Below are 24,590 nucleotides of genomic sequence, written 5' to 3'. Positions count from 1 at the left end.
TAAAAATAATGTCACTAGCATCCATTAACTAATGTCCACTTGTCTTGACTTAAAATAGAAATGAATTCTCAAATGCAAATATCCAAATAGATTATTGTTTAGCACTTTATATTTGCTAATGGCATTACTTATCAAAGAAAGAATTCTTCTGAGTATTTTCAAGGCAGACAACAACAAAATAAACAATCCCATAAACCGCCAAACACATAAAGAATAAGCAAGCCGACCCCACACAGGCCATCACACACTCGTGAGGCACAAGGATAAGAGATTTCACTGGGACATACAGCAGACATTCACCAGTGGATAACGACTCAAGTCTACTCTCCTTCCAGTCTAGAACAATCCTCTCTGTGCTACAAAAAAAGTAGCCATCAGAAGCTTTTGGGAATGAGCTTCATTATCAGTATGGACTGCAAGGAAAACATGAGAAAATAAAAACTTAACTTTCAGAACCCCCCCCTTTTTTTTTAAAGATTTTATTTATTTATTCAACAGAGAGAGAGAGAGAGCAGAGCAGGGTACAGGAGGAAGGGCAGAAGGACAAGCAGGCCCCCGCTGAGCAGGGAGCCTGATGCGGGGCTGAATCCCAGGACTCTGGGGTCATAACCTGAGCCAAAGGCAGATGCTTAACCTACTGAGCCACCCAGACACCCCCAGATCCCCCATTTTTATACTGCCATAAAAACCTAACCTAAAAATCGGGAACACATCAAGTTCGCCAAAGACAGGTAAATAGACCCAAAATAAGTGTTTAGGAAGTCACTTTCTATTAACAAAAGCAGCTTTTCATTATTACCCTTTCTTGGTAATGCTGGCTATGGAGGACCCCAGCAAGTTAGCTTTTTTCCTAAGGCTAAAAAGAAACTCACCACCAAAGTTGAAATACAAGGAACCGGAAAAAATCAGTGATTTGTTCCCTGATGGCAACTTTATGCCGGAGACCAAGAGTTTCTTTACACTAAATCGTTTTCTTCATGTGGAAAACACTGATAGAAATCTAGGTGAATGGATATAATTAAGTATTTGTGTGGTTCCAACTCTAAACTGCTTTTTTTTTTTTCCCCTTCTTCAAACACCTCCACAACTTGCCCAGTAACCAGAAGAGAGGAACAGCCTTCTAAGAGTGAGGCCCTCAAGACATTTCCAGGCTGCCTGGACAAAGGCTTGGAATGACTACAATAGTGAACCATCCTGTCTTGGACCTGAATCTAGATTGATGACCTAATACATCTTTTCCAACTCTGACTGCCATGGTTTTATGAGCATCAAGAACTGGGCGTCTGCCACTGTCAACAAGTACAGATTCTTCAGAGCTCGAACGTCTGCAGAAACTTAAGTGTCCCCCAAAGAACAGAGATCGCACAGTGTCCCAGGGCTCCGGGGTGCTGCCTCTAGCTTTTACGCATGACACCGGAACTCCTCTTCGGCAGGGTAATTCTTAAAGGAGAGGAAGTGTGCCCGTTACTCACCCCTGTTATAGGTTGAAGAACTCTGAGTCAGAGCAGGGCAGATCTCTGGGAAGCTAATTAAGCTTAGTTTAAGGCCCTGTCCTTTCCAGGGGCCCCTTCAGAATGCTGTACCTAATTTTGTACTTGTAATTTTGCATTCTTTGCAACGAACAGGCCCCTTAATTGTATAAGCGGTAGTTCCCCTGCCACCATCACTGCCACCGTAGGAATCGGCCCCAGAGCTAGGTGACTTGCACCAAATCTTAGTTTGGTGAAAGTGCAAAAATTAAACAAACTCTTCTTCATTTTTGTGACACTCCCTCCACCCCACCTGGGGCAAGTCGCAGTTAAAGAGGAGACCTCTTCGAGTGCCAGTCCTCAGACGGCCTGTCAGCGACAGCAGTGGTTCAAAAACTGGCTGCGTTTTTAATTTATCCTCCTTAGCTCCTCTTTAAAAGAACATTTCGTTGTGGGCTAATTATTACAAAGGCTTGTAGACTCTAAAGGCAGAAGAATTTCCATGAGTGACCTCCCTTTGGTTAAGCAGCATCTCCATTCCAATTTCAGCTAAGTTTTGTTTTCCAGCAAAGTTAATGGGTTTGGACTAGCCTTCTACACTTTTGTAACAGGGCTCTCAAGGGACCAAGCTACAGCAACATTTATTTTTTCTGATTACAAAAGTAATGACATATCTATATAAATATATATACACACATATATAAATAGCTTGAAACATTATAGCATTGAAAGTGAAAATCTTCCATAATCCCACACAGCTGAGAAAACCAGTTAACATTTTTTTCAAGGCATATATTAAAAATTTCACTTATTATTTTAAAAAAAATGGGATTATACTTCAGCTTTGAAGCATGCTGTTTTCCACCTAGCAATATGTCTCAGACATCTTTCTATGCCAGTCTGAAAAAAGTGAGCCTCTTTTTAATCTTCTTTTTAATGGCTCCACGGTATGGTCCTGTATGGCCAAACCATACTATCTCTAACCAATTGCCTGTTAATGCACACTTGGGTTCTTTCCAGTTTTCCCTGTACCAAATATTCTTGCAAACATCATTTTACTCTTACATCTTTGAGCCGTTGTACGAGTATTTCTCTATGATGAATTCCCAGAAGGTGAATTATTATTGGGTCAAAGGGTATGAGCATTTCAATTTTAATAGCTATTGCCAAATTGCCCTCCAATAATTTTATACCGATTTACACCTTCACCCACACTGTGAGAAGGAGCCTGTTTCCCCACCCCACCCCCCCTTAGCAACACTAAAACCATGCAATTTAGGGATGTCTGATGTGAGTTAGAAGTTAAGAGGTTCAGCCTGTGGAGGTTTTTTTGCCTTTGTGAAAAGCTAACAAAGACATCAAAAGTCTCCCCCTTTCCCTGATGAACCCCCTGCTCTGAGTGAGCCGATACCCAGACAGACATCCAGCTAATGTGAGAGGTAAAAATGCTAATACCTAATGCTTATTTTTTGGCTGGATTTTAGCTGTTTTGTTTCTAGCTGGATTTTTCAGAGATAATTTGTTGTTGAGTGCATAAACAAATGTGTTATAGAATACTTAATAACTTAATTATTCAGGAAATGGATATCGGTCCTGACCTCAGTACTGCAGTTTTAACGTAAGCAACATATTTAATCTTAGAGCGCCAGTATGTTTACATCTGAAACAGTCCTTGATTTCATCTTTATGTTTATTGGTGCAGAGCAATGTGAAAAAGCGATTCTTTAAAGACATGGGAAAGGGGCTTAGTCGGCCCTATGAAAGAAGAGCAAGGTTTGCCAATATCCAGGTTTTAGGAACTTGTTTTGGAGATTACTATGGTTTACATCCCCAGAATTAGGATCACCGGGCATTAGAGCAGGTTGGGGGGGGGGGGGGCTTTAGGGGTTATCCAGCCAAAAGATTTTGAAACCCTGCTCCGCAAAGCCTGGGGGTTGCTTCAGGGAAACAGAAGAGGTTGGTGGAAGAGGGAAGCAGATGACGGCTAAAGATTCATGGTATTCCAATCCTAATTGCACCACAAGTGCCCTGCTTTGATCAACGTCATGTGGTGGGTCATATATTATGTCATCTGGAGCAAGTTGATCTTTTATTTTCCTCTTCTGTAAAACAGACACAGTAACAGTGCCTATTTAAGAGTAGTGAAGATTAAATTAAGTAATATTATACACATGTAGCTCTTAGCCCAGTGCCTGGCACATGCCAAGGACCCAATAAATGTTTGTTAATGTATTAGTTAAGATTTTCCTTTGAAAAAGGATTCTGTTGCTTACCTCTCAAAATCACCCATTTACTTTTGCATCTATACAATAAGGCGATGTGTTTCAGATGGAGTGGTTTTAGATTTGATTGATTTCCTGCTTCTCAATCCAATGATCTTACTACCCTCAGATCCCAGGACCCGTCCACTTTGCTGGAGATGCTGGGAGCTCTGAGGATAACTGGCCTCCAAGACACCAGGTGGCGCTATTTGCCACCCAGCTGGCCAAGATCAAGGCTCCTCTATCTGTCTTGCTCTTTCTTGGTTTGTGAAAGAAATATGACCTTGTGAAGAAAAGTTTTCTTTGCCCTGTGGGCGAAGTTGTCTACAGGGTTCACCCTGAGAATCAAACATGAAAGTTGCAAACTCTTAGGCAGCTTTCCTAGGGGCCATCTTTTCCATGATTAGGAGGACAGTTGAAAGGAGTTCAGAAATGGGCCCTCAAACCTTCTAAAACGGACTGCATTTTCTATTCTTGGCCAGACACTTTTAAAAGGAAGAACTCATCCAACAAACATACAGCCTTATCAATCCTTTTTTTAGGAAAGCTTGTCTTTGTGTAGGGGAAGTTTTCAAGTTCTCCTAATGAATCACAGACGTGAGGCGGGACGGGGAGAACTTCAAGCATTTTCCTTTTTGAATATGTCTAACATGAGACCAAAAACCAGGGAGCGAGTGTATCTGTGTATCTCTTCTGCCCAAGAACTCTTTCCATGCCAGTCACTGCTGCCGTCTGAGAGCCAGACGTGGGCTGGGGGAGGGGTCTCTCTCTGTGTCAGGGCCATTCAGGGTCTGTGGTAGACTTAGCAGCAAGTAGACGTAAGAGCTGTAGAATTAAGAGTTGAAAACAGTGTTTAATGAAACCCCTCCCACCAGACGCTCTTGATCAAAGTCTATCCTTGCACTAAGACAATTGATCTACAGTTGCATACATAAAATTTTGGCAACACTCTGTCCTCATGGCTTTCAACAGAGGCTTTAGACCTCTGAGACTGGGCATTGTCCCAGAATTGAGATCCAGTTGCATTACGCATACCAGAAGACACACCACCACAGCCGAGGCCCGTGCAACCACTTTCTTTTAACCTCGCGTCTGTGAAAAATTACTTTCCAAAAAAATAAGTGAAACCTGATGTCTTCTCCGGGTGGTTATTCTTGCGCCTATGAAGTCAATAAAACTCTCCAGATTTATTAGACAGCCCTGCTGTGGAAGACAAGACCACTTCCTATTCCCTAGCAGAAACGTGTGCCTTTCCTTTCTGTAACCTTCTGACCACAGACTTTCATTTTGCTCGCTCGTTTCTTTTCTTTTTCTCAGAAAACTGGTCAGAATCCTATAAGATAAGTGGCTTGGCCTGCACTAACATCCCCATTTCTGGACTCCAGGAGGGACAAAATGAGCATAGTTCAGGCTCTTCTACCATTTCTTGTTTACCTCCCATTTTCAAGTAGCCCTTTTTTCTTTAGGCCAGAAGTAGCAGAGTTTGGATGTCTCTCCTGCCACCACACTAAGCATGAAATGCAGAACCTACCAACAAATTATACTCCTGTGAGAGCCCACTAACCAGCGGGTGATGACAATGGGATTCGGTTCTATTTAATACAACAATATTTATTGAGCTCCTACTATATACGCCGGGGCTTCCCTGGATATGAAGATGCAAAGATATGGAGGATGATGTTGCCTTCTTTCAAGGGGGAAGTCAACACTTACTGAGTAAAACTCTGAGTGGGACAGATTCGGAAATAAACAGAATGTTGTGGGATACAAAAACTAGAAAATAGAATGATTTCTCAGAGAGGATGACTCTCGGACTCTGTGTTTAAAGATGATTAGGAGGTTATCAGATGAACCTGGAGAAGGGCAACCCCAGCAGAGGGACCAGCAAGCACAGAGAATCAGAGGTGTGGACTAACACAGATTTGGGACCTAAGAAGTTGTGTGCATTGAATGAAGGCCAAAAGGTTGTAAGTAACCTGTGCTCTTACATGAATGTGGGTATATTTTTTGGCGATGGGGATCTACTAGATGGGTTAGAGGCTTGGAGAACTTGTGGTAGCATAAGCAACCAGGTGGGGGACAAGTGGCCAAGTGCTATCTTGGGAGGCGTGAAGACAACCTAAACCCGGCCAGTGTGGTCAAAAGGCAGTCAAATGCTCTGCCACTGAGCTATACCCCCATAGTATGGTCAAAATGAGGAGGGTGATTCAGAGTGAGAGCAAAGAGAAGACATAGAAAGGAGGTGGAGTTACAAAGATTCTCACCCCAGAAAGACTTCTATGCAGTTGTATTCCATTATTTAAGAGTGCAAATTACCTCCGAAATGCTTTTAATTGTAAGTTATTGACTCACTAGTTCTTTTTATTCCTACCCATTTCCGGAAATGGTCTGCGGAAGGAACCAATTCTGTACCTAGAGTCAGGTCCATCCTGAGTGACTGTGGGGCCTGTGGCCAATCTACGAGTTGCTGAAGAGCATTTGTAGAACATTATCCCTGGTTCAGACATTCTGCATATCATGGTAAGATATTTATACCAGTGGAATCTTCACTAGTTTCAGTTTTGATTATCCTCGTGTTAATGTCCCATATATCTTAACTGGCACTTCCTTGGATGATAACTTTTAGTTCACTTACTTATATTTTCAGGCATTAAGGGAGAAGGCGCTCTTGCCTACATCACTCAGTGTGGCCTACATCACTCAGTGTGGCATCTGGGGAATCAGAGAACTCTTCGTTTGTTCCCCGTGAACTTGGGCAAGGGGCCCAAGCTTAGTTTCTCCAATTGCATAATGGAACGACATCAATATCTACCTCATAGTTTTGGTGTAAGAATAAATGAGCTAATGACGAGAAAGGACTTGGCACTTAGAAAGTGATAAGTTCATAGTATTCTCTAAGTATCATGCATCACGTTGATTGCTAGACGGTAGCGTCTCATTGCAGTCTTCAAGTTTTTTCAAAAAAGATCATTTAAACTCTTTTTTTTTTTTGAGGGCAGCGTTTAATCATTATATTCCCATTCCGCATAATAGGGTCTGCCTCAAAGCACATAAAGTGTCTTGCTAAGAAGGATTGAATAATAATTTGTTCAAAGTCAAACATATAAAAAATAACATGATCAGGACTCAGATATGTGTCTGCCTGATTCTGAGCCCAGTGCATCTTTAACCATCTCCCAAGTTTGTTGTTTTTTTCTTTTTTCCCAAAAGAAAATATTGTGGAAGCAGAATATAGTGCTATTCTGTGTTTTCTTTCATTATTAGCTTTCGAATTATTTAACTACCGTAAGCAGGTGTTCTCAGTGTAAGTAGTTTCCGTCCCTATGATTTAAAGCTCATTTTCAGAGTATTTCTACGTGGGTCAAGCTCTTGGCTGATCATCGTCCTTCTTGAGCCTCAGTTCCAGTTTTAATGCTTTCTTGGTGAGGTTCACCTATTAGAGTCCTCTATTTTTTTTTAAACACATAAAACTTTATTGAGTGTTGAAAATCTCATATGAGATCAGAGTCCTCTGAAGGCATTTCAGCTTTAATAGCTCCAAGCTCCTCCTCATCAACCAGCCCCCCATTTCTCCCTTCTCCCACCTACCCTCCGAAAGCCCTGCGTCCCCCTAGATCCTGATAGATGGCATTTTTTTTAAAGATTTATTTATTTATTTGACAGACAGAGATCACAAGTAGGCAGAGAGGCAGACAGAGAAGAGGAGGAAGCAGGCTCCCTGCTGAGCAGAGAGCCCGATGTGGGGCTCGATCCCAGGATCCTGGGATCATGACCTGAGCTGAAGGCAGAGGCTTTAACCCACTGAGCCACCCAGGCGCCCCAGATGGCATTTTTTATCCACGCAGACACATTAAAGGTTTTGCGTTCAGTCTTCCCTCTTTCCATTTTCCTTATTGAACTGGTCACCATGCGTTATTGTTTCTCCCTCAAACAAACACGGGTTCAAACCTGGCTTTTCCTTTTCCTCCCAGCTGCTACTCTCAATCAGTGCTTCACCATCCTTGGCCTGAGGAGTTTGGAGCGCTTCCGAATTGACCTTCTTACCTTCAGCCCCTTCCCTCACCAGCCTTTTGAAGGCAAAATTATCTTCCTATGACACCGAGCAGATCAGACGCTCTCCTGACCTAAGACCTCGGGCCGTGCTCCTTCACCTTCGGTGTCCACGTCTCTGCTCCCTCCTATGTAACTGTGTATTTACAACCAAGCCCAGTCAGATTTTCCTGCCACTCTCCGCATGTGTCTTTGGCTTTAGCTGGACTGTACCACTCCTGATTCTCCCAAACACCCAACACACTTTAGTAGGACTCTGTGCCTCTCTTCCAGGTGCTTCTTCTGCCTCCTTTTCCTCCTTTTCGCCCTTAGAAATTCCTGCTCATTCCAGTCTCAACCAACATCACATACCAGGTGAAGCCCCCTCCACCTCTCTGTGCGACTCAAAGAAAATTCATGGCTCCCCTTCTGCTTGTATCATAGCACTCCCGTCACTTCTACTTTAGAAGTTTATTTAGTTCTTTAGTATCAATGGTCCATGGAGTCTCAAGGTCAAGGGCTACTTAATTCATTGATATAACTGCAATCCCAACACAAAAATAGTTCCTTTCTTTTCTTTTCTTTTCCTCTCTTTCTTTTCTTAAAGATTTATTTATTTGGGGGCCCTTGGGTGGCTCAGTCTCTTAAGTATCTGCCTTCGGCTTAGGTCATGATCCCAGGGTCCTGGGATGGAGCCCTTTCAACCTCCCTGCTCAGTGGGGGGCTCTGCTTCTCCCTCTTCCCCTGCCCCTGCTCCTGCTATCTCTCTCACACACATACTCTCATGCATGTGAGTTTTCTCTCTCTAATAAATAAATAAAATCTTAAATCTTCTAAAGAAAGATGTATTTATTTATTAGAGAGAGACAGAGAGTGCACGTGTGTGGGACAGGGAGGGATAGAAGCAGAGAATCTTCAAGTGGACTCTCCGCTCAGTGTGGAGCCCACTATGGCGCTCCATCTCACCACCCATAAGATCATGACCTGAACAGAAATCAAGATTCTGATACTTAACCAACTGAGCCACCCAGGTGCCCCAAGTTTTTTTCTACTTAAGGAACAAGAACACGTAGCTTTTTTGAAAAATAAGTGGGCAAATTAAAGCAGTAGAAGAGAGGTAAATCATGTAGAAGTTACAACAATATTGGATGTTGGGGAATTCTGGTCTAGCCTGTAGCCAATCCTGAACAAATGTGAGTTAATCTATGGACAAATCTGTTTTTGGTTTTTGTTTTGTTTTTTTTTGTTGTTGTTTTGTTTTTTGTTTTTTGCTTTTTTGGTTTTGGTTTGTTTTTGAGGTTCTCTATTCTTTTTATTAAGTATTTCTTAAATTTTAACTCCAGTATAGTTAACATACAATATTATATTAGTTTCAGGTGCACGATAGAGTGATGTCACACTTCTGTACATTACTCCATGCTCATCATGATAAATGTATGAACCAATGTATTTTACAAATACTTGACGTCACCCTGGGCACAATCCTGTTTAATAACAAAGGTAAAGAACAGGTGTGAAGAAAGAGCAGATTGGTCTCAGGACCATGTGGAACTAGAGATCCATTAAATTTAGATGACCCCTACCAGTGGAATTTCTTCAGACCTTGATGTTTTCTCACTCTGCCTGGGGTCACCCTCGCCATGGAGATGTTTTCAAACCCTGCTTGGAGTTCTGTCAATGCCTTTGTTTAAAAAGTGATTTCCAAGCCGCCAGAGGACCAACCTTTTCTTGCGGTTGGGCAAGGCTGTTATCTCTGGAACTTCTGCCCTTGTTTCTGTCTTTAGGTGTTAGCTTTGGAGGGACTCCCCTTCATTTTGCTATTGCCAGGAGCTAACACTAACAGAAATGACTGTAATCCTAACATATCAATGCCTCTACTTAATGCGGTTTACAGATCTCTCCTGAAGGTACTCCATGGTGCATAGAACCTGTTTCAAAGAAAGTCAGCTCTCACTGGAGGGGAAGTCAGGGGCTCTAGATTCTAGTTCTGACTCTGCCACTAGGTCACTTGAGTGACCTGGGGGTGTGGGTGAGTCACTCCAACGCCAGTCCTCTCCTCCCTCTCAGGAATGGGAAGGGTTGCAAATTTGCAGCACCTAGGCCAGATGGGAACCACAAAAGCATGCTGTTTACCCCTTACAGTGTTTGAATGAGGTGACACTTTCTTTGGAAGATTTTATATAAGGACACAGGGTTTTATTTTCTCTTAAGAAATCAGAAGATCTCGCTACATGGGTCCCATATTTCTACTCAATTTCTGCCCCTTTAACAGAGCATGGGCTCTCCTGGGTCCCAATGACCTTATCAAGTTCATTTGCCCTTTCGTCTGTCCTACACAGAGGTAAAAATACCAGTTGCTATTTGTCATTGTGCTTGTACTCAAATATTGAAAATATTTCACTACTAAGGCCTGGGGACTGACCTATCAGAATGGACACCTTTGTGCTAGAACGACATCCTGGGGGTGACTTGCTCTTCCCAGCTTCTGGATCATGGGAAGATCTGAGTTCCTGGAGAAAGGGGAGATGCCCAGTGAAGGGCATCACTCAGTGGCCTGAGAGCACCCTGAGACCTCAATCGGTAAGGACAGTCCTAGCCTCAGGTGCACAGCAACTAAACATCAGCTCTGCTCGGACGGTGGTTTCCTCCCAGTAGAGAGATCTATTCCTGCACCCATGTCTCTTACTGCAAACAAGAAAATGAATGAAAACTAGAGAGAAAAGGCAGAACAATTGTTCTTCCCCTCGGTTGCTCTGTTCGTTGACCCACTGGAGACTATGGCATCTGAGTCTGAGGCCCCGGTCCTAACCAATCTGTAAACCCTTTTCCAGTCTAAGCACAAGGAGCCTCTCATTTTATCCATTTCATAAATGGAGTGAAAATTCTGCAAATCATCTTGGAGAATTTTGCAAATCATTGTACGGAATTTATATAAGGGCTAAAACATTGTGTGAAATAATAAATCACCAATAAATTATCTCCATTTTATAATCGGGTTTTTCAATTTTAAAAGCACTCTGATGTTCTTTTTTTTTTTTTCCTTTTTTAATTTAGCTATGGCTATTTTTCAAATGGAATTAATGACCAAAAGCTAGCCCCATTCTCTAATTACAGTAAGAGACACTAGACAGGAGTTGTTCCAAACACTGACCCATCTTGGCTCAGGGAGAAGCTCTGGGCAGTTTTCCTATGAGCTGGCTTAGTACCTGGGGCCAGGAAACATCTGTTTTAACATGGAGTCCAGCGGGTGCTCTGTTTAATTATAAAATGGCCTTGCAGTGTCCCTCTGAGTTGGCTGACCTTAGCTTCTCATGCTATACTACCAAGCAAAATGAAATTCTCCATGTTCCACTAACCGAATGTCCAATCCCAGTGTTGAAATGCCTGGAGGAGAGCGAAAAAGTTAGAACTTTGCCCTCTGGGAAGGTGTGGGGAAAGACAAAACAAAGAAACGCTTCCTACAAGTAACTGAGAAGCTTAGATAGGCCTGGGTGTCGCTTGTATAGGGAAAGGGGGAGCTGATTCAGGAATGACTCACACTCGGAGAATGAGCTGTTTATATAATACTTCCTCCTCTTCACTCCAGGGATCCTGTTTGGAAGGTCAGGGGCAATGACAATGGAGAAGCAAAGAGAAACCTGGAGAAGAGTGGAGGAATGCTGGAACACGGAAAGACTCACTCACCTTGAAGAAGAGGACACACACTGGTGTGATGAGTTCGTGTAATCAGTTATGGCTCAGGACTTAGAGTTTATTCTTAGAACACGTACGCTTGGGATTTCTTCATGATGGCATGAATCTGTTATTTAATTATTATAAGAACTTACCTTCCCAAATCTTCTTCTATGTTAATGGGAAAAGAGCCCATTTGTCAGCAGCGTCTGCTTAGGAATATCTTTTGTCTTAGAGCTTGTTGTAATCACTTCCAGACCGGTGGTATATTTATGATTTACATAATGTTACAAAGGAAGAAGTCTTAAGGATTTTTCTTTCTCTAAATCTTTGTGAATTATTATTTTAGACTCATTGCCAGATTTTTGTTAAAGGGGGAAGTTGATGAACTTTTAAACATGTCATTACATGCCCCGAAATAGCAACTCTTTGTTCTTACAAAGATTTTTGTGGGAATTTAAAGGACTGTGTGTGTATGTGTGTATGTGTGTGCATATGTGTGTGTGCGTGTGTTTAGAAACAGGTAGGAAAGGAAATAGGCAAAAAGGAACATTTGAGGTTCACTGATAAAGTTAAATACATATTTTGTTTTTCTGTTAGAACAAAAGTTGGCAGATTTGGGGGAATCTACCTAACATTTGGTGTGGGTTTAGGAAGCAGGCTCTACATTCATTTCCAATCATGTTTCAATAATTAGGGGTAGCAACAAAAGGGTTAAGCCCTAAAGCAAGGAAATATCTCTAAGTCAGAAAACAAAGGGAAACTTGCATATTTCTGAAGATGACATCGGATAGGCCTGTGAATTTCAAGCAATTATGCGATATTATGATTCCTACTGAGTACGCATTAGTTGGAATACTGATCTTTTTATTTCTCCATGTCCCGGGGTTGTACACTGAAAGAGCCCTGTTCAACTTTGCATGTCAGAATTTTGAAGGAAAAATTATAGTAAAATATGTTTAAAACAGTGGGGCCTTATGTGAGTGAACACAACATTTCCCAAGGCTTTCAAAAATCCTTTTGTTAAAATATGGTTTTTATTTTGTTTCTTTTTTTCCTTTCTTTCTTTAATTTTTTTTTTCCTTTTACTCAGGCTTTTACCTCCCCTCCTTCCTGAAGGAAAGAAGAAACAAGTTTCAAAGGATATACATAACACAGCCTACATCTAGGGCCTGGGGACTTACAATGGGTTTGTTTTAAAATGAGACACCCCACATGGAAAATAAACAAGTGAGAAAAGTTCATCTGTGTATATAACTTCAGTTCCAACAACTATGGTGACAGTCACAGTGTCTGAGTAAGTGTCCCCTAGAGTCATCTTGTGAGCAAAATGATTATTAATTGAGGTTTCTGTGAGTCTAAAGACGGTTGTTCACAAAGGGTAGGAATTTTGCTAGCGTGAGGAACTAAAGACGGAGCCCCTGGGTTGTTCTAAGATAAAATGTCTTTTTCAAATTGAATTAATTGAAAACAAAACAAAACAAAAAACAGGCACAGCGAGGTGCCAGGATTAGGAATGATGATGAACGAATGTCCAATTCATTTCATCCTGATAGCCTTTCTTCCAAAGAAGAGAAGTAATTGGTTTGATCAGTTAGGAATTGCATTTAGCTGTCAGTGATAGACACTTAAGGTCAATGGGTTATTTTTAACAGAAAAGAAATCCTACCTCTGGCTATCTGGGGCTCATATGGTGACTCTTCAAAGTCATCGGGGACCCAGGCTCTTTCTAGATCTCTATTCTTCCCTCCTTAGGCCATGACGTCCTTCTAGTCATTAAATGTTCTCTCCAAGCATGAAAGAGGAAAGGGGAGGGCAAAAGGGATGCCCTCTTAGCTTAGTTAACTCCTTTAGAGAGCTTCCCCTGAAATGCCTCAAAATGATTTCACTTATAATTTATTAGCCCGACTTTTGTCACAGGGCCACACCCAGCTGCAAGGGAGCCTGGAAGGTGTGGTCTCTTAGGAGGAAAACAATCCCGGCCCCAAATGAACTCAGGGTTCTGTAACCAGTAATAAGGGAAGGTCAGGTATTGGGTGGGAAATCAAGTCTCTGTCATACTCCTATAAAACGTCTGTAATGCCAATGCATTGTCCAAGGCTTATGGATTGCTTCTGTTTGAATCATGCGGTATTTAAGACACTAGTTTAAGGACATAGTTTTGCATTGCATTGTCTCAAAGCATATGGCCAAAATAAATACTTTTGCCCATCATTGATCCTTTCCTCCACTATTTGCATAGTTTAATCTTGGAAGTGTTTGTGTTCATAACTAACGAGCAGAAAATTTCACATCCTCTTGAAATTCCAAATTAGGCAAGTGCCATTTCTTGTCTAGAAGTTATATTTATAAATGGTTATATATTCCGCAATCTTTTTCTTTCTTTTCCACACTGTGGTTGGAGCTTAAACTTCCTTCATTGTTAAAAAAAAAAAAAAAAAAAAAAAAAAGGACATTTTAGAAAACCTGTGGGTTCATAATTAGAGAAAAGAAAGAAACTAACAAAGAGTATAAAGTATGTAGAGTGCATAGAGTAGGGCCAACTTGCGAGCCCCTCCCCCTGCCAGAGTGACCACTTGGACTTCACTTGAATTTCTTCACTTTCCTTACTTATGCTGCTTAAAATTCTACCAATTAAAGATTCACTTCCGTTCTCAGCCATCCCTTCTAAAAGGTCACTTTTTTTTTTTTTTTTTAAGATGTGAAGTTATGAGTCAAGCAGAAATCGGTGCAATAACTTTAATCGGATTGCTTTCTTACTGGCTAGGATACAGTCACACTGAACGGGAAGTATGTATTTTTCTCCTCACTTCATTGGAGAAAGAAACATACTCCTCATGGCAAACAATTCAATGTGAGCAAAAAGAGGTACTGTGTAAATAAGTCTCTATTCCCCACTCCCCCCATCCTCTCTACCCTTTTACCCCCAAATCCAAGATCCTTTCCCTTCCTAATGCCAACAGTGAGGAGACATTTCTTACGGGTATTACCCAGAGATATATGTAGGTATTAACACACACACAGTGTCAAAGTATAAAAATAATTTTGTTCTAACCAAATAGTCATATATCATATGCATTTTTTAAAATGCATTTTTTAAAAAAATGCCTTTTTTTAAAAAAAGTTAAAGTATCATTGAAGAATTAAAAAAAATAAGCACACACACCTGCTACATTAGAGAAAGAAAGATTCCTTGTTAAACAGGAGTTCTAGTGTGTGTAGGGGGGAGTTCTATATTTTTGGAGTGGAGATATTTCACTTCCATATATTTTTAAAAGATTTTATTTATTGATTTGGGAGAGAGAGTGAGAGAAAGAGCATAAGCAGGAAGAGAGGCAGAGGGAGAAGGAGAAGCAGATTCCCCGTTGAGCTGGGAGCCCGATGTGGGGCTTGATCCCAGGACTCTGGGGTCCTGACCCAAGCGGAAGACAGACATTTAACTGACTGAGCCAGCAGGTGTCCCTACTTCAATATTTTCTTGTGAGGACAGCAGTGGCCTGGAGTCTGTGAAGGAAAACCTTAAGGAAATGGTGAAGGGTCGACCTGGGGCTCTAATGCCCATGAAGGACATTGCCCCTACAGAAGGTAATGTTCCAAGTCCCTAACAACTAAGTGGACAACACATCCAGATTTCTGAAAGAACAGCCCGTACTTACGCCGGTTGTCCTGGCAGTTTCTAAGAGCTCCCTCTTTTATTCTTGAAATGGTCCCAGTTTGGATGACAAATTATGTGATCATCTCAGTAATAGCTAACTGACCGATTAACAAGGTAGGATCAGCTGCAAAGTTGAAAAAAACAGTCTAAACGCCTAGACAGTGAGGGTTTGACTGGTTGGGACCCTGGTGCAGTAACTTATGAGCCATATGACCTGGGTAAATTATTTAGCTACTACTTGTCTCAATTTCCTCAGCTGTCTAAAGGGAAGACTAGCTGCCTCCAGGTGGTATTACAAACATTTGATTAAGTAATACACGTGAGAAGCTCATCCCAATGGCTGGTTCATATGTAGGACTCCACGTGCATAGCTTTTCTATTATTATTTTCACAATGCCCCCCCCCGGACCTTCATCCTTACACTGTATAAAACTCCACTGATTGAGATTGATTTAGGTCAACCGTCATCATGTTCTATAAATGGATCATGGTATAGCCATTCATGAAGAAAAATTAGGTGAGTCAACTGGAGGGACCCACCATCCTCACCCACCCCCAGCCCTTACGGAAGAGAGGATCAGAGTGTAGTTTGAAAATACAGTTGACAGTTTGACAAGTTCTTTATAGAATTTTGGATACTAGCCCTTTATCTGACTCAATACCCAAAGAACAAAGAATCCAATCAAGAAATGGGCAGAAGACATGAACAGACATTTCGGCAAAGAAGACATCCAGGGGGTCAACAGACACATGAAAAAAAGCTCCACATCACTCGGTATCACGGAAATATGAATCAAAACCACAGTGAGATACCACCTCACACCAGTCAGAATGGCTAAAATTAACAAGTCAGGAAACAACAGGTGTTGGCCATGATGCAGAGAAAGGGGAACCCTCCTACACTACAGGTGGGAATGCAAGCTGGTGCAGCCACTCTGGAAAACAGTATGTATGTTCCTCAAAAAGTTGAAAATAGAGCTACCCTATGACCCAGCAATTGCACTACTGGGTATTTACCCCAAAGATACAAATGCAGAGATCCGAAGGGGCATGTGCACCCAAATGTTTATAGCAGCAATGTCCACAATAGCCAAACTATGGAAAGAACCTAGATGTTCATCAACAGATGAATGGATAAAGAAGATATATACAATGGAATACTATGCAGCCCCAAAATCTTGCCATTTGCAATGACGTGGATGGAACAAGAAGGTATGATGCTAAGCGAAATGAGTTAATTGGAGAAAAATATTTATCAGATGATCTCACTGATACGAAGAGTTTGAGAAACAAGACAGAGGCTCATAGGGGAAGGGAGGGAAAAATGAAACAAGATGAAACCAGAGAAGGAGACCGAGCATAAGAGACTCTTAATCTCAGGAAACAAACTGAGGGTTGCTGGAGGGGAGGGAGTGGGAGGAAAGGGGTGGCTGGGTGATGGACATTGGGGAGGGTATGTGCTATGGTGAGTGCTGTGAACTGTGTAAGACTGATGGTTCACAGACTTGTACCCCGGAAACAAATAATACAGTATACGTTAATTTAACAAAAAGAAAAAGAAAAAGAAAACACAGTAGCACTTTGCACATCTGAGTTGTTTCAATTCTGGCGTTGATATGAACATTTAAAAGATCTCAACAACACTAGAGAAGAAAGCAAGTGTATCATCTAGCAAAGGTGAAACGCATTTGATATGCCGGGGAGACACTTTCTTTCCTTTTTTTTTTTTTTTTTTTAAGAGAGGGAGGGAGGTAAGGGTGGCGTGGAGGAGCAGAGGGAGAGGGAGAGAGAGAATCTTGAGCTGTTCCACAACCAGTGTGGAGACTGACCTCACCACTGACCTCACCACCATTCTTCTGAGTGGAAATTAAGAGTCTGAGGCTCAAGGGACTAAACCAGCCAGGCACCCTCTGGAGAGACACTCTCATGGGCTTTTTTACTATATAAGCAGAGTATTAATCTACAGATAATGGAGCTACTTCAAAGAGTGTTTCAGGAAAACTTACAACCAATCATATCTCAGTACGTCCTACCATTGTGTGTAACTTTCCATACATTTATTATTTTCCCAAAGAGTGCACCTTAATGGCTCTCCCTCTGGCAGAAGCCACATCTCAAACAATGAATGACAACTGTTTGTTTTCACACCTGGGGACTTCTGAGGTCTTTTAGGGAAGGATAAAGGAACCTGGCCTCAGAGTAGGAGTGGAGGGGGAGGACAGAGTGATTGAAAGAGCAAAAGCAGGTATTTTCCCTTCATATTCATTTTCTTAAAATTGAATTAGGTTTCTATGAAAAGGCGTTTTGTAGAATAACAACCTCTTTATGGTTTCACCAGCTGAGACATAAAAGGCCATTTGTGGTGTGCTGTAAGTTCTGAACTGCAAGAGAAAATTTCCTGCTTACTGGTTATTTTCATGATAATAAGAATAATGTTTGTAAATAACCTGACCCATTTAACCAAGAATCCTAAAGTCTGCCTGTCACCATGGTATATCGTCACTGTGACTCTGGGTGAGAGGGTTGCCCAGAGCTTGATTTATTTTCACATTACAAAATCCCCTTCTCATCCTTCATAGGTAGTTAAAATTTTTTTAAAGCATCATTTGACCTTTTGAAAACAGAACATTGGAATACTTCTGGCTTCTGCCATTACTTCTTATCCAAATAATGTACAATTTTCTAAGTATATTTGAAATAATGGACTCAATCCAATAACTAGATTTACCTCTGAGCTATAGACCAATGGAAAATTTTGGATGGCACACAACACCATGGGAAGGTCCATTTCACATAGCTCTAGAATGCTTCTGGGTCTGTAACCTAGGGAAGCCCAGAAGAAGCAAGGGACAGTTAGTTAATCATACTCATTAGGATGGCACAGGGGGTTGTGGAAGGTGAATTGAGAGCTTGAAGACTAAAGCAAGGTACAAAAAAACAGAAACAAAAACAAAACAAATCAGGAAGGAGTTGTCGGCTAATACACCACTTATTGCCCCCCGTAACCTGGTGATGTAAATAGAAAAATGTATCAAGGCGGGTCAGAACCAAGGGGTAATGTCTTCATTGACTTTGAGCCAATTCTGAAGTTAGCTACAAGGGTAAACAAGAAAGCTGAGTAATCCTGACAGAGTTAAGACCGCTGTGCCCTACGTGGGAGATGATAGACTGAGTTCTTCCTGAGCAAGGCATCTCCGCCGGACCACCGGTGCCTTGAACCATGTGCTAGAACACGGAGTCATTACAGTACACATGGTCCCATCTCTGGGGCTGGGGGAGGGTGCTGTATGCTCGGTTTGGTGCTTTTAAGACGTCACCTCTAATCCACACAATCACACCCAGAGGAGGCCTTTCCTCCTCTCCAGAGGAGGAATCTGAGTAATTTGCACAGAGCCACACAGCCAGGAGCAGAGGAGTGGGGATTCGAACCCAAGTCGGGGAAGTGGGGGCTCTTCCACTAGCCCACCTTGTCCTTTCCCACATCACCCTGGTCCTGCCACTCTTGTTGTCTTCACTGTGACCATCTGATTTCCCTCACTGCAGATTATTAAAGTACCTGCCAAATGAAACCCTGGGTCTCGATGACTGGCTGGTTTAACATTCCCTAACAGAACAGGTGTTACTGCCTTCCTGGCCACGTCCAGCTAACCCACAAATTTTGTTTCTGTTCCTCTTTTTCAAGGCCATGTCTTTGCTTCCCCCTATTTTATTCCTTGCCCGCAGCTTCTACCTGTTTTTCTTTAAAACAAAAACAAAACCCATAGGCCTTAGCCCATAACCCTCAGTTCCAACCAGTCTTCATGACTAAAACCCCCTTATGAGCAAGTGGTTATCACATCCATGCTGCAGGGGAGAGTGCTGAAACCAGCACCGTCTACAGAACATTCTACAGCGGTGACAGCATTCCGCGATTGGCTCTGGCTCACGAAGTGGCCGCTGGATTTGTGGCTGATGTGATTGCGAAACTGAATTTTAAATTTGGTTGAACTTGAATTTGAATTTAAGCAGCCACGTGTAGCTAGTGACTATATAGTGGAGAGCACAGGATGGGCATCCCAGGAAGGTTGAAAGATCTGTATTACTGAAGATCTGGGGATCTCTGGAAACCCCCAGAAGCCCAGACTCAACATGGGCCAGGTCTGGGGCTTGCACCTTCCTCTGGCAAGGGCTACGTCACTTGTGGGAGGACCCAAGAATCCAGAGTCACATATAAGAATAAAGATCTGGGTAGGCCTAGAGCTGGCCATGGGAATGGGAGTTAGGAGCAGGCCTGGATGTAGTCAGAATTATCTGAGGGATAGAAGATGAGGACAAATTACAGAAGGAAACATTCAGGACAAAACCTTGAGCTTTACACTCATTAGCTGTGTGATCTTGGGCACTCAGGAGCCCCTCAGTAAGGAGATGTCTAGGACAATCATTCTGGGAAGGCTTTTCTATGAAAAGGCCTGGTAAGAGAGCTCATGGCACAGCAATTCCACTTCAAGGTGTGAATCTTCAAATCGCTCTTGCAAAAGTGTATCAGCTTACATGTGCAAGAAAGTTCATGGCAGAGCTGCGGGTTGGAGCCCCCAAATGGAACTCACCTGAGTGTCTCTCAACGGGGTAATAGAAAATGACAACATATTCAGTCAGTGGAATATTGCCTAGCAACAAAAGTGATCACAGTAAATGCATGGCAACTGCAACACTAGAGAAAAGCATCAAAAAGAGAAATCCAGAAAAGGAAAAGCAGGAAGGAAAACTTAGAGATCAGAAAAGGTCTGGCATATGGCACAGCCCTGGTGATACTACCATCTCTCTCCCTCCCTTCCTTCCTTCTTGCTTTCCCTTCCTCCTTTATTTTTAAGATTTTATTAATTTATGTGACAGAGAGAGAGCACAAGCGGGGGGAATAGCTGGCAGAGAAAGAGGGAGAAGCAGCCTCCCCACTGAGCAAGGAGCGTAATGTAGGACCCGATCCTAGGATCCTGAGATTATGACCTGAGCAAAAGGCAGACGCCTAACCGACTGAGCCACCCAAGCACCCACTACCGTGTCTTGAATACCACCTTTTTCTTTGGGCTGGGAACCAGGAAGCTTCCCGACAGCATGAGACAACTTGGAAATGAGTAGCTCAGAGATGTTAGCTTAGCCTGAGGCTCCACAGAACAGTGTTGAGTTCTTACAAGGGTATTACTTGGCAAGAGGAAAATGCCAAAACTGGAAAACAAAAGGTAACAGGCTCACGCCAACCTTGGAACTCTTAACAGCAGTTTAACAAAGAGAGCCTGGTAGCAAATTCATTGAGAAATATCTGTAATTGATCATATACAGGAAGTTTAACGGCTTAGGAAATTTGTTTACAAATTGACTTCCTCTCAAATAAAGCTCCTTTCACGAAGGGCTCGATACTGAAACACAAGTGGATCCTAACATACCATTGATTACTCTTTTGGTGCCCAGAATGGGTGGATCTGTTTGCCTTCCAGGTTGAGAGGAAGGAGGTATTCCAGAATTAATAATTCAAATAGGGCTGTTGCACCAGGAGAGGAGAGAAGAGTGTCAGAGGCAGTGTTAAGAGCCTGGGAAGGCTGCCAGCACGGTTTGCATGATAAGGGCGGATAAAAACATAAAGAGAAATATGATCCAGTGGTTGGTCTGTTTCCTTTTCATTTTTAAGGGTGGTTTACTTTAAAACAAAATTGTGCCATGTTCAAGTTACTATAAGAACACAGCTGATTACTGATTGTTTTTAAAAGCAGAGTTTCTGCAAGCGGCATGCTGACAATCAGAGAATTTGATGTTTCTGCCTTTATTTTATTTTATTTTATTTTATTTTCAGCACCTTTCATGATGGCAGGGGGTGTACCCTGAAGATTTACACCGGGCCATCCTCTCTGGCCACCTTGCAGAGTCCCACCTATAATGCCATATCTGAAGCCCATTAAAATTTACAAATTAAAAGCCAGTGGGAAAGAACATAATCTTGGCAACTGCCTCTTGGGAAATCTTACAACTGCAAGAGCGCCATGGAAGAGTGCTTTAAATACCATTGTGGTTCATCCAATCTCCGCACAATTGTATAGGAGGGCATCTGGCCAAGGCCTTGCAGGGAAGAGGCCGGGGTGCCCGAGCCCGTGATTGGCTGGGGGGGCCGTGATGCTAAGCGAGCCACTTAGCCCACTTTTGCTTCATGAGGAGCACGCCACATGCTTCTTTGCACATTCTTTTAAATCCTCGTGTAGTTGGCATTTGGAAAAATATCGGCTGCAACCAGACCTCGCAATCTTGATGACAGCTCTTGAAATCCCATCTTTCTCACAGCAACATCTCCTGTCAGCTCCCCACCCCTGTCACCAGAGAGCCTTCCCCACCCAAGTTGTGCTCCAAATAGAAAGAATTTCAGATATACATGTTTGGCTGCCTCCTCCAGAGGCCTCGACAAAAATCCAGGTGGTAAATAGCCTGAGAGAAGTGCCGCTGGTAAAATTAGTTCAGATATTTCGCAGAAAACAAACCTGACACCACCATGACACTTGATAGCTCGGCCTCAGCAGTTCCGAACCTTTCCAAACCCTCTTGCCTGCAAAGCCCAAATGTCTTGTTTTCAATTGAAAACTATTTTTTTTCCTTTTCAAATACAACCCTTACAACCTCCTCCTCTCAAAAAAACCAAACCAAAACCAAACCACCCCCCCCCCCAACAACAACAGCAAACAAACCATATGGTTATAGGCAGGATGTTCTGACCAGGAATTTTACATTACAAACGACTCCATTGAAGGTTAATATCCAAGGTCAGGTGTTATTAATCTCTATTTGAATTTTGTTCGTCTGGTCTATGATATCATCTGAGTCACCTCATTGATTTATAACATGTTAATCCCAGACCATCATTCATTTTCCTGAAATTCTGTTCAGGGCTTGGTGGCAGACCCTCTCTTTAATACCCTTTTTGGTCTTCTCTGACCGGTAGCTTTGCAGTCCTTGCTTTTATCACCTTCCCACAGGTCACACTAGACCTGGTGTCCAATCGCTTGACTGATTTTTCACTGTGTCTCCTTTTCCTTTACCTACATCTTACTATAGAAAAAAAATATATACCCTTCTCTTGAGAAGTGTTTCATGCTATTTCTCTGCCTGAAGCCAGTGCTCCACCCTGGTTTCCAGGTAAACAGCCTCTGTAAGTACACGGGCCTGCTAGCATGTCTGTCACATATGAGACGGTGTTTGCAATTTAGCTGAAAGTCTTGGGCTCAAACCCCTGGTGGGAATTAACAATCCTCGGGATTTACACTGTGTTTGCTACGCCAAGGGCTGAGGGCTTGGATGGATTCTCTAGCTAACGTTCATGGCAAACTTATGGGGGACATGTCATTATTTTACCTACTCAGCAAGTAAGGAAACGGGGTTCAGAGAAGTTTAGGGGACTTACCCAAGGTCAGCCAGGGATAAGTGGCAAACTTGGGACCCAAACCCTTGGTCTCTCTATTTCCAAAGCTTGTGGATATCATTACTTTCTAACTGCCTTCCTTCCTCTAATAATTATGCTAATAATTAGTGCCCCATCATTATACATGATACAGTTATTATACCAAAGTCGGCGGGGAGGTCTTTGCAAAACATATATTAACACTAAAATTATATCAGCATCTGGCATACTCATATACATTTTTTTTCTTGTACCTCTAAAAATAAAATCAACTTTTGAAACCATTGGAAAAGTAGCATATGCTAATATAGAAAGTTCCTAATTAGAAGGGAGGAGAAAACCACCCTCCACCAGTATTTCTAGCGATTCAAAGACTACCACAGTTAAAATTTTGAAACTTCTTGCTATTTTTCTACGCATAATTTATATATTTATTATCTTCTGTATATATACATTTGCATCCCTACATGGGGCCAGAAACCCAGTATGATCTTGATAAACATACTGAAGCATAAGACAAAATCTAGTCAATCACTATTAATCTCAGTGATTAAGTTATTGAATAGATAATATATATACTTGTTCAAAATTTCAAATATAGAGAATGATACATAATAAAAATCTCTTACTCATAAAGTCAGTACCCTTAGTCTTGACTCATAAAGATAGCTTGCTGTCCAGTGTTTGAAGGCCCAAGCTCCCAAGTGTCCTTCTTGGGAGTACATGCCTGGATAAGCATATGTCAGTTACTGAAATTCTGGACCCAAGAGAATAGCGTTCAGAGAGAAAATTTTCTCCTAGCAAACATCCAACTTCTGAGTTTCTGCCTTCTGCCCTAGAATTCCAGATCTTTGGCTAAGTCAGAGACACTCCCAAAGGGCCATACCTTATGCTACAGAACTCAAGAAGCAATCCCAATCCCGTATGCCACAACAATTCCCACATTATTAGACATGCACCCACGGAGGAAGGGGAGAGGGTAGTTTTATTATGCATCCTCATGGCATAACACACAGGATTCTACTGGGAATGCAATTAGCCTTATTATTTCTCTTTACAACATACCAGTGCGTGAAGTTCAATAACATGGATGCTAGTACTTCCATCTTCGTACATTTGCTAGAATGTTTAGACAAACTACCAACACAGGGAAAGCAGTGTTAGAGACCCAAAATGAAGGTTTTCAAGAGAAGAGAGTCTCAACATCTCTACCATGGGATATTAGTTTCTTGAGATGTTGTTGGGCATTATACAGGAAAGGGAGATCCCACAGACTAATACGTTTAGAAAATTTTAAGAGAAAAACAAAAAAAGAAAATTGGCCACAGAATACTTTTTAAGGAAGAGGGTTCCATACAGCACACTTTGGGAAGTGGTGTGGGATTTTGGCAGCTTAACTAGAAGAAGCAGGTTGAGATGACATCTGTAAGCTTAGGTTCAGATCCGTGCTCTTTTCGAGCTCACTGCATCACTAGAATGGTAGACCTGGGGACACCATCCAGTACTGTATGACCATGAACCTCAAGTTTCTTCATTTGAAGCATAAATTAGGAAGCAAACATTTTTACCAAAAAATGACCCTAAAAATAAAAGGTAAGCCATAGACTGGAGCAAAATATTTGCAAATGCATAGAGCCAACACAATATTAATAATATCCAGAACACAGGTAATCATGGCAAATCAGTAAGAAGGAGAAATGAACAATGCCATGGAGAAACAAGCAAAGGATAGAAACAAGCATTAACATATGCCAACAAATATATTGAAAGACTCCCTGATTGATCAGGAAAATGCAAATGAAAACAAAGTATCATTTCCCATCTCTCGACTGGCAGAAAATTTTCAAGTCCAGCAAGGTGGGCATGTAGATTGGTACAATTATTTTGGAGAATAATGTAGCAGTAATGGTAGAGTAAAACGTGTACCTGTTTCACAGTGGGGGCAGAGGGGCTCAACCCCACAACTCTGAGATCAATCAGGGCATCCACTTGTAGGTACATTTCTTGGGGCAGTGTTTCCCAATCTCTTTCCCATCGTGACACACATAGAGAATGATAATTCACACAACTCATTGGCATAGCCCGAGGAG

General features: G+C 42.0%; 1 protein-coding gene and 1 long non-coding RNA gene across 6 annotated transcripts in view; one reads left to right on the top strand and one right to left on the bottom strand.

The window, feature by feature from the left end:
• Positions 1-24,590, bottom strand: part of NFIB (nuclear factor I B) — a 436,909-nt gene that overhangs the window by 277,585 nt on the left and 134,734 nt on the right. The window lies entirely within an intron of this gene.
• LOC132025129 (uncharacterized) lies at positions 5,203-12,660 on the top strand. The gene is made up of 4 exons (XR_009406426.1): positions 5,203-5,697; positions 6,128-6,250; positions 11,346-11,525; positions 12,525-12,660. It is a non-coding gene; the product is annotated as an uncharacterized LOC132025129 (long non-coding RNA).

This window comes from Mustela nigripes, chromosome 9 (genome assembly GCF_022355385.1).
Source record: "Mustela nigripes isolate SB6536 chromosome 9, MUSNIG.SB6536, whole genome shotgun sequence".
NCBI classification, from domain to species: Eukaryota; Metazoa; Chordata; class Mammalia; order Carnivora; family Mustelidae; genus Mustela; species Mustela nigripes.
This window is presented reverse-complemented; position numbering and strand designations above follow the sequence as displayed.